Consider the following 16,591-nt stretch of genomic DNA (forward strand, 5'->3'; position numbering starts at 1 on the left):
AGTATCTAAATTTCAGGATAGGCTCAACTTCTGGCTTCACCACTTAGCCAAAGTGTGTGATCCTGTACAAATCACTTAATTTCACTATGCTTTACCTACTGAAATTAGGTGCCGCTAGAACTGATTCATTTTGCATTGTAAGCTATTCCAAATGCCCCACTCATGGTTTAATAGATGGGCAGCACCGGCATTGGGACCCGCCAAGAACACACACACACATCTTTCTTTGAAAGTATCAGGCGGTGTTTAATGAATACAATTGTGTTGTTCAATAGCAAACCCATCAAACAAAAATTCATCATGGACAATTGCATATTATAACCAGTATGTACCGAACATTGATGTACAGGGGCATGGCAAGGGAGCAAGGGCCTCTCCTCCCAGCCATACCCATAGCAAACGCCTCAACCTGCACAGTCTGCTTCCTCATGCAGCTCTCCCAGCCCTAGCACTCTCTCGTACATGCTATCACTTCCTCAAACCTTCAACTCAATTAAAATGTGCTGCACAAACACAATGTAATTTTCTAAGAAACATAATCTCCTATTCCTTATCTCAGTATTCTGGGAGCAGTCAATCTTTCACATAAGATGGAGGGATCACAAGCACCTCCTCTGGGGCCTGCTGGGAGTAGCCACAGGGTTCAGGAAGGCATTGTTGGGCAAACATCATCTCAGATAGTACAAAGAAAGGGGACCTCACTGCTCAAGGAGGTGGAGAATGCATCCCCCTCGATTTTCCGCAGCCAGGCAAAGAAAGACATGCTGGGGGCGGGTTGGAGTAGGTGGGAGTGGAGGGAAATGGGAATGGTGATTAGGGGAGTTGAAGGAAGGTGAAAGGTGGAGGATTATAGGATATAATGGCAAGGGGAGAGCAGATGGGAAGGGAAGATAGGTAGATTGATGTTGAAACACTATTTTCCTTGCTTCTCTTTTTGCTGTTTTTTATAGAGTGGTGCAAATGTATTTTTCCAGATCTGAGAAGACTTTTTTGCTGGATCACGGATCTGGGAAATCTGAATCAATGCCAGCACTTTCTTTAGGGTGCTCCTAGTACCATAGGGAATTTGAGCCCCTCTGACCACAAAACTGGGCCAACCAGATAAATATTCCTGGAGCCGGGCCTGGCCACACACCAAAAGGACCCTATGTCAAATTTTCAACTGGTAACTCCACAAGACATTTTGAAGGAGAGGGAGGGTGAGGAGCACGACATAGGCATAACTGCCAAGTGGCCCCATGCCACACAACAAACCTTAAGCCACTCTTAATGTTTTCATGCTGGTACTTGTAGGCCCATACATTTGAGAAAATGAGGCCTGGCTCATGCTGTGAGTATTACATGGGTCCACCTGGTATTTGTGGAAATTATTTGAACAAAAGTGCCATTATCCCAGTATGCATCCAGAAACCTGGAGTACCGTATACCCTGGATGCTGGCATGGCGCATTTCAGCAACCTGGCCAAAGCCTGCAGAGTTCTGTGGCAGGCTTTATTGCTCACAATCCTCTGGCAATCCAATAGAAAAGCTAAAAGGGGAAAACAAATATAGAACCCAAAGCTACCCACTGTGGCGCAGCTGTCATGAACCATCAGACGCGTCCTTTCTGGACTTCCTGGTCCCTGACCCATAAGGGCTTGCACTAAACAGTACTCCCAACATGGCCGCCGAATGCGGAATACTGTTTACCAGTTCCCGTGCTGTACGCATTACGTTCTATAAAGCGGACACGCCCCCGTAGCCCTCCACGTCTCAACGCTACTGCTTGCTGTGGCTAGACGTGTGCTGCCGTAGTTCGCTTGTGTTTCTCCTTTGAATCCTGGTTCCCGGTTCCCCTAATTTCCTCCTCCTTCATTCCCCCACCTTTTTTCCTCCTTGTATCCGTGCACTCGTCTTCCGTGTACACTCTTTACTGTTTTCCTGGATTTTCTCGGACCTCCCGGACATCTGAACGTTCCCAGGACTCGGAACGCTGAACGCACGCTGGAACCTGAGGACCTGCACTCAGGGTTATACAAGACCTGAACTCTACGAAAGAAAACTCCATTGAAGAACTCCCACAAACAAAGACAGGTGATAAGGGGGAAACCTGTGACAGCAGTGGTGGCAGTTAAACACGTATAACAAACTTGTGTTTAATTAAAGAAACGTTTATTTCATTACTCCTTAATTCAGCAGTTGTCAGAATTCAACATGTATTCATGTTACCTCATCTCTTACCCTGTTTTGAATCAGGTCACCTGTAGTTCAATTCTCGTTTGCATAGTTGTGATTATTTAGTTCTCAGAATGAAACCTTTCACACTTTTGTTCAGTTCTTCTTCTTCATTTATTTCTGATGCTTTGGGGTTTCTTACTCGAGTTGTCAGAGTGCATCATTTCAGCCTTCTTTGTACACGTGACCTCATACTTCAGTTCCCAGAATGCAGAGTTTCATTAGTGATTCGGTTTCCTCAGAATAGCCATCTTTGTGTAGTGTAAGCCTCTGAATTCCTTGCGGCTGCCAGTCAGCTTGGGAGTCATCTTCAGGCAAAGGGTCACCACTCTGCTTGTCTTCTGCACCTTAGGCCATCTGAGCAGTTTCCTGCAACCTTAGTTTCTCATGGTGTCTCTCCTGGAGTTCAACATTGGAGGTTTCAAAGGTTTGGAGTGGCAAATGTGCACTTCCGGTTCTGAGCACTCTCATTTGGGCTAAAAGCAGCTGCTCACATATTCATGAAAGTTCTGGGTTTAGTGATATCTTTCCTTCACAAGAGGTGACTTCAGGCAATCTAGAACCTTGACAATTGTTGCTCAGGCCCTTGATGGCGGAGTAGCTAAGCGGTTTTTGTAGAACTCTGGAATCATTATGGCTGCTGATGAACAGAGACACATCTCTCATGGTCCTATCTCAGGACCTCTAGTTCATATAAGCATGCTTCTGGACCTCCAGGGGGGTGGTGATGTTGCCATAAGACAGAGTTGTGTGATTGCGGACAGTGATGAGGAAGATGGAGGAATTGGATAACGCAGCGTCCAGGACATGTTTGCACGTGCTGGGTCATGTGGCATTCTGCGTCTTCGTGGTGCCTGGGCAAGAATTCATAAGAGATCACTGTTGTCACCACTGCACAAACACTGGGAACCAGCATCCAAGGATTTCTCGGCTCTGATCCCATTGGCCCAGTTTTTGAAGACCAGTTGCATTGGTGGCTAAATCTTGACAACTTGCCAAAGGAATGTCCACTAAAACAGCCCTTACCCATCACGCATGCTACAGACACCAGTGACATGGGCTGTCCGGCCACAGTGGAAGGCCTCCGACATCAGGAGAAGTGGAATGAGATAAGGCAATGCATGGCTCCCACTGGAAGATGCTCATGGCAGCCTTCAGGGCAGTCCACGCCTTTTATCCTCACATTCAGGGGAGAGCCATGGTGATGCATGCAGACAATACACCAGCGAAGGGATACATCAACAGATTGGGGAACTGGACCAGGCCTCTGTAAATCCTGGCAAGAGAGCTGGGGGAGTGGATCAAGCAGAACCTCTTGTCCCTCAGGGCCGTCCACATCAAGGGTTCAGACGGTATCCGGTCATTCTATCGAATCACAAACCCTCGAAACACAAACCATAGAATGTTTTCCATCGAAATACCATTCCATAGAATGGCCATTTCATTGAAAATATTTTGATGGTTCCATCGACATGTAATGGTAAGTATTAGGGGCTAGGGTTAGGGTTGGGGTTGGGGTTGGAGCTTGGGTTAGTTTAAGGGTTAAAATAGGGTTAGGGTTAGGGTTGGCGCTAGGGTTAGGGTTAGGGTTCGGGTTGGGGCTAGGGTTAGTTAAAAATAATTAAAACGTATTAAAACGTTACAAGGGGCTGGCTAGTGCTAAAATTTCAGCACTGGACAGCGGCATGTAACGTTTTAAAGTAACACAAAAATGCATGAAAATGCTGCTTTTTACATACACAAGTGCCTTTCCATTGAAACCAGTCCATGTATATTGTCGATTGACTGGTTTCAATGGAATTGCACTTTTATATGTAAAATATAGGATGTCAAGGGTTTGTATTCGATGCTTTTGTAATTCGACCCTTTGTTTTCGAGGCTATTACTATAAACCGTCCATCGGAGCAGAGTCTTCCCTTCTTCAGCATGGCAAGTGAGGAGGGAAATGGTCTAACGACTGGGCCTGAGGTTCGGAATCCCAGTTCTAGACCTTTTTGCCTCCCCTCAAATTCCTCAGCTTCCTCTACTCGGCCCAAGATGTCCATGATCAAAGGCATAAATGGAAGACACAAAAATGATCCAATGGCCAGAAGGGCCAGAGACGTTTTATGGGAGGGCAAAAGGGGCACTTGCCCCTGGCCCCCACCTTGGAGATGACCACAGAAGGTTGCATGATGTAAACAAGTAAGATTCCATTCTTAACCAGACTTAAATAACACATGTCAGGATATTTTATGATGTGCTGCTGAGCCTTTAAACCTATTGCCTATCTGTTTTGACAAGTACTTTCTGCCTTGATCAATTCATTGTGTAATGCTTTCTGTGTTCACTGTGGTATATACATAGTTTGTGTTTTCCTTACGGCACAACTCTTGTAGCATGCTTTCCTTCCTGTGGGAATTATGTCGATCATGTGCAATAGCCCAAGTTGAAATGCATATTGATAAATTGGGCGGCACAATGTTTCAGAAGTTAGCTCAGCGTGTTAAGCACTCGTTGCAGAAATACATGTTCAAATGCAAGATTAGAATAGCACATTCACGCAAAACTGGCTGAGCCTTTCCTGTGTCTGAAGTTTATAGACCTGCCTGCTTTTGTACTTGGTTTTGCATCACAATATAATCGGCAATGTCCCTGCACCAGATGGGGTTGCTATGAAAACGAACATCTCATTTGTGTGGTGAAGGTCTAGAGATTGGTTTGTTCAGATGGGGTGTTGTAAAACTGAGCAGTCACATCCAATGGTGAGCATAAACTGTTAGTCCACAAGGTGAATAAGTATCTAAATTCAAGACTGTGGAAACAAAGTGTTCATGCTTGCATCCTGGCAGCAGACGATACCGTGATCCTGGTCAAATCTTCTAATATCTCGTACATTACTGTACTGTCTTTTGTGAAATTTGCCTCCTCGCATGCTGGTAGCATCATTTGGCCCATTACTTGATCTTTCTTCTTATGTAGGCCATTTGGTTGGAAGGGGTGATTGACAGAAGAGATAGCGTACCAGATGTTGCAGGCCTCGGGCAAGCATATTTTAAGGTTTGCTCATTTGACACAAAGAACGGTTTGCTTTTTTGGAAAAGTCAATGGTTTTTCTGCACGTTTATAAATGGCTGTTTCACATACCAGTGTTTTCGAAGTATTTAAAGGCTTAAAATACAAAAGACAAACTCACATTAAATCTGTTCAATCACATGGATTGTTATGCTGGTACTTATATACTTCACTTGATGATTGAGAGAATTGAGGTAGAATCATTCCCATTTTGCGTAACACCCTTCTATAATATTTTGCTTTTAAAAATGGTCATGTTTGGTAACGTGATTTGTGTACTTTCCAAGTCAGTTTTATAAAATGAGATTATTTTAGCTCATGGCAAGAACTGGAAAAGAAAGTGTTCAAATGCAGATGTTTCAGAGTTGGCACACATCCCAGCTTCACCCCTTAACAAATGTGTGATCCTGGGCATCTCATTTAATCTTGTATTGCCTAACCTCCCAAAATTGCCATTTCCTAAACCTTTCAAAATTGGGGTGAGGGGGCGCAGCCAGATATTCTTGATCACTTAATTCCGTTGGTTTGGTGGAGGGTGCCCCAAAGATGTCCGTGGCCAGGGCCCCAAAAGTGCTTAAGATGGCCCTGAGAAGGGCTGCAATATGCCTTACTCCTCTTCCATTAACATCCATGTTGCTAAACTGAGATAACCCTGCAGGTTCCATTCTGGCTGTGAAGGTCATGGCTTCCTTTTCTTACGTAGCAACGGTGCTGCTGTTTTAGTTCCACCCTCCCATTGCCCTCTCAGAAAAGTTCTTGGGAGCCAGGTCTTCAGTATTCCACACTGGGGACCCTGGAACGTTCAAGACAGGGTCTGTAGAGACGGGGTCTCAGCCCACAGCTTTCTCTAGGGTTTGAAGAGGCCAGGGGACCCGATCATTTGAGGGTTTATAATAGACCAGTGGTGGCTCTCCTGAGTGGTATGGTGGCCCCTCCCCTGGGTGAGGCAGCACAGTACCCTGTGTGCTTTTTTTGTACGAGGTACAGTGCTGCCTTGTAAGTGACTTCAATCCAACAATCCAACTAAGTCAATGCTTAGGAAGGGATGCCCAATGGAAGCCCTTATTTATATATTTTGATGTCAAAATTCATTAAATCTGGATGATGAACCCTTATATAACACCCCTCTCTTTGGATCCCCCTTACCTCACTGAGCCAAGAAGTAGGTTTGTTTTGCAAATTAAAAGGTTTATTTGAAGAATTAAAAATATATATATCACACTTTTATGAACAAAAGAATAACTGAATAGCACAATTATGAATCTGGACGGTAATCGACAATGGGTAATATTACAAAATTAACAATCTCTTTAATCACTTAGGAGTATGAATATGAAGGATACTGTAGCAGAGAATACTTTATATGATTCACGAAACTGCAATAATGGGAAAGAATGCAACCCAGAAATAACTTGATATGATTTCAACAAAAGACAATATGGTCACTTTTTCCCCTGTGACTACTCAATCCCCCCCTATGCAATATGAAGAGATGGAAATGAGGGCACACAGGTTTCAGGAAGACAATTAAGAATGCAGTTCAATCCCAGTTCCCCGAGGAAGCTTAGAGAAACAGGTATGATTTTAAAACAGGCAAAAATACTTTTGAATGTGATTGCAGTGAAAGTGAAAATATGCACAATTGATTTTAATTCACTAAAAGAGATTCAGGATGAGTGATAGTTACTTGAGATTGGTTCAGGTCAACACTAGCAATGATTCATGAATGATTATCAAATTGAAAACGAATTTCAGCAATTGAGAACAAGGAGCAGCTATTTTGACAGAAAATGAAATTGAGCCAAATTGCAATTCGTGGCAATTTGTACGGAAAAACTATAATGAATTGGAATGTCGTTTTGGGTTTGTTGGAAAGCTTCCGATCTTAGCTTTAACATGACAGTTAAATTTCGCTTCTAGGACGGGCGGTGCAAAAGTTACAGATGTTTTTGTGAAGGTAGATTTTGCAGAAATACAAATAAGATTTCAGAAATGACAGATGCGCTTTAAAGATTTGAAATCAGCAGGATGGACACAAGATTCTATAATGCAGTTCTGGACAGGTTAAAAAGGATGAAAGAGGATTACTTTAAACTAAGAGCTTGGTTATGGACAGTTCTAGACTAGACACTCCCTCCTAGCTTTGGAATGGAATGGGCCTCGTCAAAGATCTGGTCAAGGGGTTTGGCTTCACTCTCGCTACCGGACAGGTCCCAGGCCCTCTGGGTTCTGCGTTCAGCACTGCACGGTGGTCTGCGGCCTCTTGAACTGGATCTGACGGGTCTTGGATACAGCTCTGCTTTCTGGGTCTGGACCTTGGTTCTAGCACAGGGTTCTTGGCTAGAATAGAACAGCTCAGCCCTGCTGTTGAATGTGAGAATCAGGTTGCTAGATTCTACAGGCCTGCTGAGAAGGATTCAGCTTTTGGTTTAGGCCTCTCTGCTTCAATGTTCTAGAGTCTGGGTTATAGAGTTCTGGTCTCTGGATCTAGATCTGGAGTCTGGAGTCTCTGTCTGGATATCGTCTGGATTTGGTCTGGCAGAGTGCTTCGCAGGAATCGGTGAGTAGTGGAAAAAATGAGTGTGTCATCTGGGTCTCAGCAGTTCCTATTTATGTGTTTCCAAAGGGGGTGGGTAGGCTGATTCTCTATGCCCAACCCCCTAAGGATTTGATAGGTTAGAGGATTCTCTGTCCCCTGACTGGAGAAAAGATCAGCGTGTCAGAATGAGTCATGTTTATGGCTTAACTGAAATCCCTCCCCTTTGCTTTTACAGAGAAAATTAATTTTACCCAAAAAACATATTTCCCAGATACACAAGTTGTTCATAATACATATAAACATCACAGATTAATTAAGGCATGTCTCTGTTCAAGTCCCATGTTCCTACGAGCTTTAGTTCCGAAATGACAACTTATTTGCGCTTTTGGTGAGTTTCCCAATATTGGTTCTGCACCAAATTTGATACATGCATACATATCCTCTCTGGGCACATTCCTGTAAATTCTTATGTTCATAGCGAAAACACTGCAGCTGCAATATTAATAATTCTGGGGTTTGGTCTCAGAACATCACGCAGCGTCCAGCTTAGTCTTAAATTGTGGGTGAATTTTTCATTTTAAGAATCCCAAAATTTCATATTTTTGTCAGCTTGGTAAAATTTATTATACGCAATTTTCTAAAACATATATTTGCTGGGCTATCTGAATCCACAATGTTTTGTCTCCGCCCCTAAATCTGGCTGCCTCAGAGGTCACATGTCCAGTCTCTCCCAGAGCAGTTGTTGACCAGTCACACCCAAATCAGCATATTCTATTAATCCCAAAGAATCCATTGTCTTGACTGAGAACAACAGGCCAGGGTGCCACTCCCCAGTTCCAGTTCACACCAGTCTATCAATCTCTTATCCAAGTGCAGGGGAGGCTTCCTTTGTCCAGGGAAAAGGTGTGAAGGGTTCTCATGGGAAGCAAGCCTTTTGGAGTTTCAACTGCAACAAGTTACTTTCTGATCAATTGTAACATACTTCCTTGTAAAAAGAAATATAACATTTATAAACTTAAGATAAGCAACATATCTTAAATCAAGTCTTTTTCCACATTAAATCAACGTGTGGCACTCTATTTGGCATTTTGATGGAATTCTCTTCTTTGGCATATTTAACTTCTGAAACACAGCTCTCCTGTCAGAATTATAAATCGCCAGCACCTGACAGAGGCGAGTAACGGTACTACACCCATTTTGACAGCTGTCTTTCCATCAAATATCTTTAAAAAGTGGATTTTGTTCTAATAACACATGATTCTTTCTGACATTGGATTTATGTGGAGTCTTGCAGTATAATGATGTGGAACACCCAACAAGGAGGTTGGATCTTTTTATGTGGTTTGTGAGCCATGAATTTAGCTAATTTGACACCAAATAAAAACAGATTTTTGAGACAGCTCTGTATACCTTGGCAGAGATTTTGCTCTTTCCAAGTGGTTTCAGGCTGCTTTGTGGGTAGCCCAATGATGGTTTTTGGCATTGATCTCCTGTTGGCAGCCTATTTTTCAGGTTTTCACTGCGCATTTTCTGGTGATTTCTGGCGAGCAGCATGCTTTCCAGTGGCCATTCTGATGTTTCTGCTGCCAGCAATGCCTAGTGATGTTGCAGGGCTTGGATGCGTGGGTTGAGACATCCCACAGCCTGTTCCGAGCAGCGGCGCATCTCCCGTTACGCTTCCCGCTACGTTTTTTTGTTTTTGTTTTGCCAAGCCCTTTCGGCTACACAACAAACATTGCGCATAATAATGGGAGGCAGTGGGGTGGCAGACGACTGGCCCGCTGCCTCTCATTTCTGCGCTAGCAGCGTAGTCACAATGACTTACTGACACAAGGTGTGTTCTCTCCGGTCAGTCAGTGTGCTTACATTGCGGAGAGGATTGGAGGGCCATCTGTCCTACCCGTTGACGCGCGGGCGCATGTTGTGGGTGCATGCAGGTATGGTAGTGGTATAAGTGTTTTTATCAAACGCAATGCGTATGAATGCATGTATGTATTGTATGCATGTATTTATGTATGTATGTTGGTGTTTGTTATGAATGCGTGCATGCAAGGAGTTGTATCATGAATTATGTCTAAATGCGCAGGTGAAAGTGTTTGTGTGTGTGTGCGTGTGTGTATCACTGCCACCCCTATATTTAGGGGTGAGGGCTTCGGGGGGCATGGCATTCTTCTTTGCTGTACCCTTTATGCACAGTACTGCAGTCACAAGGAATTGTTTTAGCAGATTATTTTCAGAATCCAGCCTCTCCAGTGGAGGTTCAGTGGACTACACTGGATGCAAACAGATGGGAATGAGCATCCCAGGACAGAAGAGCTGCTGTCGAAAAGTCAGCGTCTCCTCAGAACTTTCTGGAGTCCTCTTCCGGGCAAGAATGCCTAACAATCAGCAGATGGATAGCTCAGGGGCAACATGCTCGCCTTGGAAGCAAGTCCACACAGAGCAACACAGGTTAGATGCCTGGGTCCACGCTTAGAGACCTCTGGGTATTAAGCGTGTTATAAATAACCAATTACAATATGGGGAAACAACCAATGGGGCAAATATGTCTACAGGCACTCCTCTTCCCCATCAGTACACAGAAGATCGACTAGCGAGATGTCCCATCCTAGGCTGAAGCATAGGGAGTTTCTATCCAGGACATTGTAGAGCGGCACCTAACACTTACGGCACTATTGCTCAATGTGCATGGACTGATAACGGCTGAGTGCATTTGCCTCAGGTATTAATGACAGACATCTCAGTTTGCCAAAAAGAGAAATAAATCACTGATTGGGTGCACAAACAACATACTTTCTTGTCTGAGTATTTTCTATTAGGCCAATTCATCTGTGGCTTTGGTATTCCTCATAACTAAGTACTGGCACAAGGAAGAGTGAGGATGCAGATATAAAGCACTGATTATGTACATGTAATCTTCATTACTCGAAATCCAACTCTCCCTCCTCACAGCACTTATGACTCCCTAATCCCACCCTCATGAGGATGAAATGGGCAACAATGTAATGGCTGAAAAATAATGATGGGATGCTGGGTTATATGGTGTATTTTAACTTCGGTGAACAGGGCAGGGCATAAAAAAATACATGGTGGTGGTTGGTACCTCATAAGTACTGTGACGAGGAGGAATTGCACTGTGAGTAATGAAGATTCACATTAAGTAATCCAAGTTTTTCTTTCATGAAACTGCAGCATATTTTATACACCACAAGGTCAAGTTTGCTGTCTTTAGCAACTCTGCACATTCTTACACGTTTACACGAGGCGACTCAGCTAGCACAGGCGATCCCTATGTGTCTTCGCACGATTTGTGACCACCTAATGTGGTATACAAGTTAAACGGTGCAAAATGACACAATGGCTCATCATCAATACTACATGTATTACACAGAAACATTCTTTACAACTACACGTCTTAAAGACGGCAAACCAGCCCCCAGAGAAAAGTCATACAATGAAGCGAGCATAACCCAGCCTCCATTCTGGAGTGGAACAGCTGCGTCATTGTCCCATAGGCTAATAAGATAAAGAACAGCGCTTCACGAGGACAAGTGCCCATTGTACTGAACGCGCTCTAGTGTTTACGTTAGATGAAACATTCATACAACCACTATTCATGTGTAATAAATCATGTTTCATACGAACATTTGTTAAAATGGAGCCCTGAGGCACAGACCTCGAAAGACAAAACATGAAGTCAATGGAGCCATAGCTCTCAACTCACCCACATAGCTCTCAACTCACCCGCTTTTGGCGGGTGTCACCCGCCTTGCAAAGGGCTGACTCACCCGCCAGGCCTCCTGCACGCCCATTCATTCCAATGGGCGTCTCACCCGCCAGAAACAAAATCGGGTGATTTCACCCGCCTTTGCAAGACAAATGGTTGAGAGCTATGATGGAGCCAACGGAATCTGTACGTATCTTTCAACGGGACCCGGAAGCCTCGCGAAACAATACACCACTTCATTATTCCAAATTTCCTCAACAGCCATTACTGGTTGGCCTATTATAACCAGGGCTGTCGCAGGCAGTGCAAAGTGGTTTCTCTTCGAATATGTTATCAATGGCACTTTGTTGAAGGAAAGATGTCTCTCAAAGCACATCGAACAAGTCCAGGTAGATAGGTTAAGTGAAAGAGATGCACAACCATCTGGCATTCTGACAATAAGGTGCAGGTCAGCACAAAAGAATTCTTTATGCCTCAATGGCTTACCAGTAATCTTCATTACACTGAGTCCTGGTCCTCCTCGTCACGGTTCTTACTACGTAAGGCGAAGTCTGCCAAGACAGACGCCCAATATCACTCTTTCCAGTAAGCTTGAACCTGGTGGAAACCCCAGCCCTGTCATAGTACCATGAGTGTTGCTAGGTTTGTAAAAGATCCGGGGCTAGAGCCCATGGCAAGTTTAGACAACCATATCATTTGTCTATATCATAGGAACGCACGTGCCACGTCACGCTTTCTAGCATTAATATTGCATAGTATACTGCTCATACTCATTTGGAGTACTACTAACATGCAGCTATACTGCCACTCCAAAGTGTGACCATTCATCCAATAGTGCTAGGCAATACTTTATGAGGTTATATTAGACAAAGAAAAGCATTTGGACAAGACAGCTGTGGCTTGAGAAATTGTATTTAATCAGCAGCTGGAGAGCTACCTGTTTGCCACATTAGCCATACGGCCACTTGCTTGTGGTTGTTGAGCTGACAAACTGACGGGGTAGCTAGTGGGCTTAAAAAGTGGTGGCACATATTTTATTTAATTATACATTAGCGAGCGACCGAGCCTGAATTTGACCAATTGGGTATTGGGGGGAGGAAGGGTGGGAGGTTCAACCCGCTGAGAACCTTTTTGAGAAAACCCTGTCAACATTACACATATTTCACCAATATTTGTCAAAAATACCCAGAAAAGAACATATGTTTCTTAGTGATCTAAGGGGCTACTGAATACGGTACTACTAATAAACTGCAGCCAATGGCAATCAGGTGGGATACAAATACCCAAATAACATAACGTAGCATAACATAACTAACAAATGAAAAGCATTTCCATTGCCAACATAGCTTTTTAAACAATGAAATGTGTGGATTTATTCCATTATCAGGAGTTGCATTTAGCAGAAATGCAGTATGGACAGAACATACTGCAGTAAACATGAAAGATGCATTTCCTTCAGTTGGCGCAGTGCCCCTTGAAAATGCAATTAGGAGAAGGTCATGACTTTAACTCAATTTTGACAACCATTCTGAATGACTTTCATTATTTTGTTCATTAAGATACAACTGTGAGGAATTCGACCATCCGCACGGGGAAGAGTGCGATTACCTGGACATTTTTGATTTTTTTAATATTGAAAAGGAATGATGGGAGACCAACCTCCGAGGACTGTGTAAGGCCATTCCACACACAGTCCATCTGCTTCCCACACAAAACGCATAGTCACATGTACTCCAGGAAGACACAGCCTACAGGCGCCGTCTTCTCCTGTCATATTCAGCTGGAATGTGACAGACAGGGAGATTGGTGGGACTTAGTTATATGTTGTCACCCCCTTGTCTCTCCTGTTGCAGAGCACTACGGTTCTGACCTCATGCATAACAGAAGATTGTTAGTGGGGACCCAGGATAGGTTCATTAAGGTGGGCTTAGCCTGCACCAATCACTGGGGCCCATTTGGCTTTAAAATAAAGCTGAAACCCTCACTTAGCAGATAATCTGAAGACTTTGAAAGGAGTAAGAAGAAGGACTCATTTGGACGCGAGCTGAAGGTACAGCCTACCTAACATCTTCCGCCAGTGAAGGAAGGCCAGGAGTTCCAAGAGAGAAGCAAGATCCCTCCCCTAGACATCTCCCAGGGAACAGAGGACCTGTCCAGCAGCACCGGAACCGGCACCCAGCCAGCACACAGCATGCCCTGCTAGGTTCTGCCAGCAAGCTTCCTCTGTGGGAAGTGCCGAAGAGTCTCTGGACTAAGGACAAGGCTGTTGCCTGCAATCACTCTCCTGAGCTTTGGGCCGTATGCCTTGAAATACACAAGCCCTGCAAAGAATCTAGGAGGAGTGCCAGACCAGCATCATCCAGCGTCCATCTTTTAAGGACATTTTTGAGACAGTCGAGTCCTCCAACCGCATCCGGCTGCACTGCTGACTGTTGTCACGCCACAGTCAACAGAGCCATCCGAGACACATCGACTAGCATTCCAGATCCACCAACCAGCACAGAGACAGCGATTCTTGGCCCCAGAGTCACCGCGCCGGACATTCTGCAGATGTCTGTCCAGCCTCGCTTGCCCAACTACATGCCTGCAGCTGTCTTCCGCCACTAACTCTGTCTCAAGGGCTGCGAAGCGTCCTGGAACTGCTTCGACGCTGTCGAGCATCAAGAACTTCCTCAGCACCAGGTACATTATGTTTCTGCACCAGGTCCTTCTCCGAAGGCCCCTAGAGACAGTTACGACCCTTTGCCCCCTTGATACTGAAACCAAAAACCTTGAACTGTAAAACTGATTACTTTACCAACTACCCTCCTGTCAGTATCCAGAGTGCACCCCGTTCCTTTGTGAAACTGTCTGTCCTCTGTGTTCCTTTACAGGGTGGGTCGTATTTGTAGTGTGCTAGAACTGTCTGTTGTAGTCATAATAAAGTAGACATTTTTATACAACCTTGACTGGACAGTCCCTTTTATCACTGGGTAATAATTGTGTTTCCGCTGTGTTGCAACTAACCAACGATCCACGACCTTGCGGACATAAGCCTGCCGTTCCGTCCATGTTACCACAATTGGACAAGGAGTTCTTATAATTCACTTGTATTCCAATCAGTTTGGATCCCTCCTGGTGTACTAGAGGTGTGGGATTGATTGATGGTTTAGAAACCGATATTCACCCCTGGACCACTGCTGCCCCGGAAGTTGATTCGTCACATCGAGATAATTCAAATCTTTAGGTATTCATGCTACCATCTCCGGTTCTGGAAGCACCTCAAGACCTTCCTCTTTGCTTCTGCCTTCCTTCCCCCTCTCCCCTACTGATCTGCTCTCTTGGCACCGTGCTCCTGGCTACCCTCTGCCCCCTTGGCCCAGGTACCTACTCACCCGGCCACCCTCCTGCATTGCTTCCTGGCCACCCCTTGCACTGGGACTGTATCTGTACCAATACTGTCCCCCACACCTCCTTTTTTTCTTCTTTTTTGCACTTATCAGACCTACCCAGTCTGCTTCCTATATCACAGCACTTGCCACTTGCTGGCTGCACTACCACTATTTATTGCCTCTATTATTTATTTATTTGTATTTATTATTATTTATGTTTCTCCTCTGCTCCGCACTTTCCACTCTCCCACTTCCGTGCACTTTTTCCTCTTTCCCTTTCCCATGCACTTGCGCGTTCTCAATGTCACCGGGCCTAGTAAGATCGTTGTTTTTGTTCTCCCCTGTTCCCCTCCCTTGCCTTGTTGCGCTCTGAAACACTTGTGTACGAGCGCAATATAAATAACTTATCATATCCTATCATACAGGTGTTTCCAAATGTGCGCCATCCATCCGCAATGGCGAAGATGCCCACCACTGGTCGCAATTGGGCATAAAGGAGTTAGTCAAGGAAAAACGAATGAAATCGTGTCAGTTGCCCTGCTAGAAAGATGCACAGCAAATGCAGAAGAACAAATATGTTGGAATGGACTTCCATTCATCAGACATTGTGCCCAGTCTGCCTCAGCAGCATCCTGTTTTTTTACAACGATGATAGCTGGAGAAATGGTGAACTGGTTCGGCATAAATACGTTTCATGTTGGATGCAGGAGTGTGGCAAAGGATGAACACTCACCGCTTCAGAGTGGTTTGGGCTACCATTCAAAATACATTTTGAAACGAGTGCCAGTTTACAGAAGTCAAAGTGATAATAAACTGCCATGTATGCCTCAGTAACAAATGGAATATTCCAGCACTTAAAGTAGCAAATAGCTCTCCTCATACATGTTCTGGGAGCAAATCATGATGTAGCCAGCATATTATTGTATTATGGTAATGTTAAAGGTATTTATATAGCGCACCATCACCAACAGAGTTGGTCTCCAGGCGCTCAGGCGGATCTGTAAACAAAAAGGTGGGGGATGGTTTAGTGGGTGAAGAGGGCGTAGGAAAGTGAGAGGTGGTTGTTATGCCAAAATAAACAATTGTTGCATACTAGTACGCACATATGTCCCACCCCAACCCCAAATTCCCTTGGCCCTCTTTCACTGCAGCCGACGCTCCTCTGCCAAATCTTTAATCTGCTCTGCTGACTGCGTTTATTCAAAATACAGCGCAAGTGCCGGAAACTCAGCGCGAGGCAGGGCAGCTGAAGGAACTTACATCACAAGCTGGCTGCCAGGACTCATGCCCCAGGACAGGCGAGGCGATTAGGGACCGTCCACAAAGTACTAGCCACCTACTAATCCCAATGCACATTCCATGGCACGCTAATGTCAGCATTAGGGGCTAGCCTTTTGCAGTGGTCAAGCACAACATTTGGGGGGCCCCTACGAGCAATGCTGAGGGTGTTCCCCCCTTAAAGCTCCTTAACAAAGGACAGGGCAAGCCACACGCAGGCCCAGCCCAGGCCACCACGTGTGCGCAATGTCCATCATGATTATGCCGCTGCAGGGGTATGCACGACTCCAGGTGAAAGATGTAAATATGTTTGTTTAATCAAAGCTTAAATGTTTCACCTAGCATAAAAAGAAGGGGGCAGTGCCTGGTTTGCAAAGATACCAGCCACCAGTGGTGGGAGGTGAGTTG

Source organism: Ambystoma mexicanum, chromosome 6p (assembly GCF_040938575.1).
Source record: "Ambystoma mexicanum isolate Mex_15411 chromosome 6p, UKY_AmexF1_1, whole genome shotgun sequence".
Taxonomy (NCBI): domain Eukaryota; kingdom Metazoa; phylum Chordata; class Amphibia; order Caudata; family Ambystomatidae; genus Ambystoma; species Ambystoma mexicanum.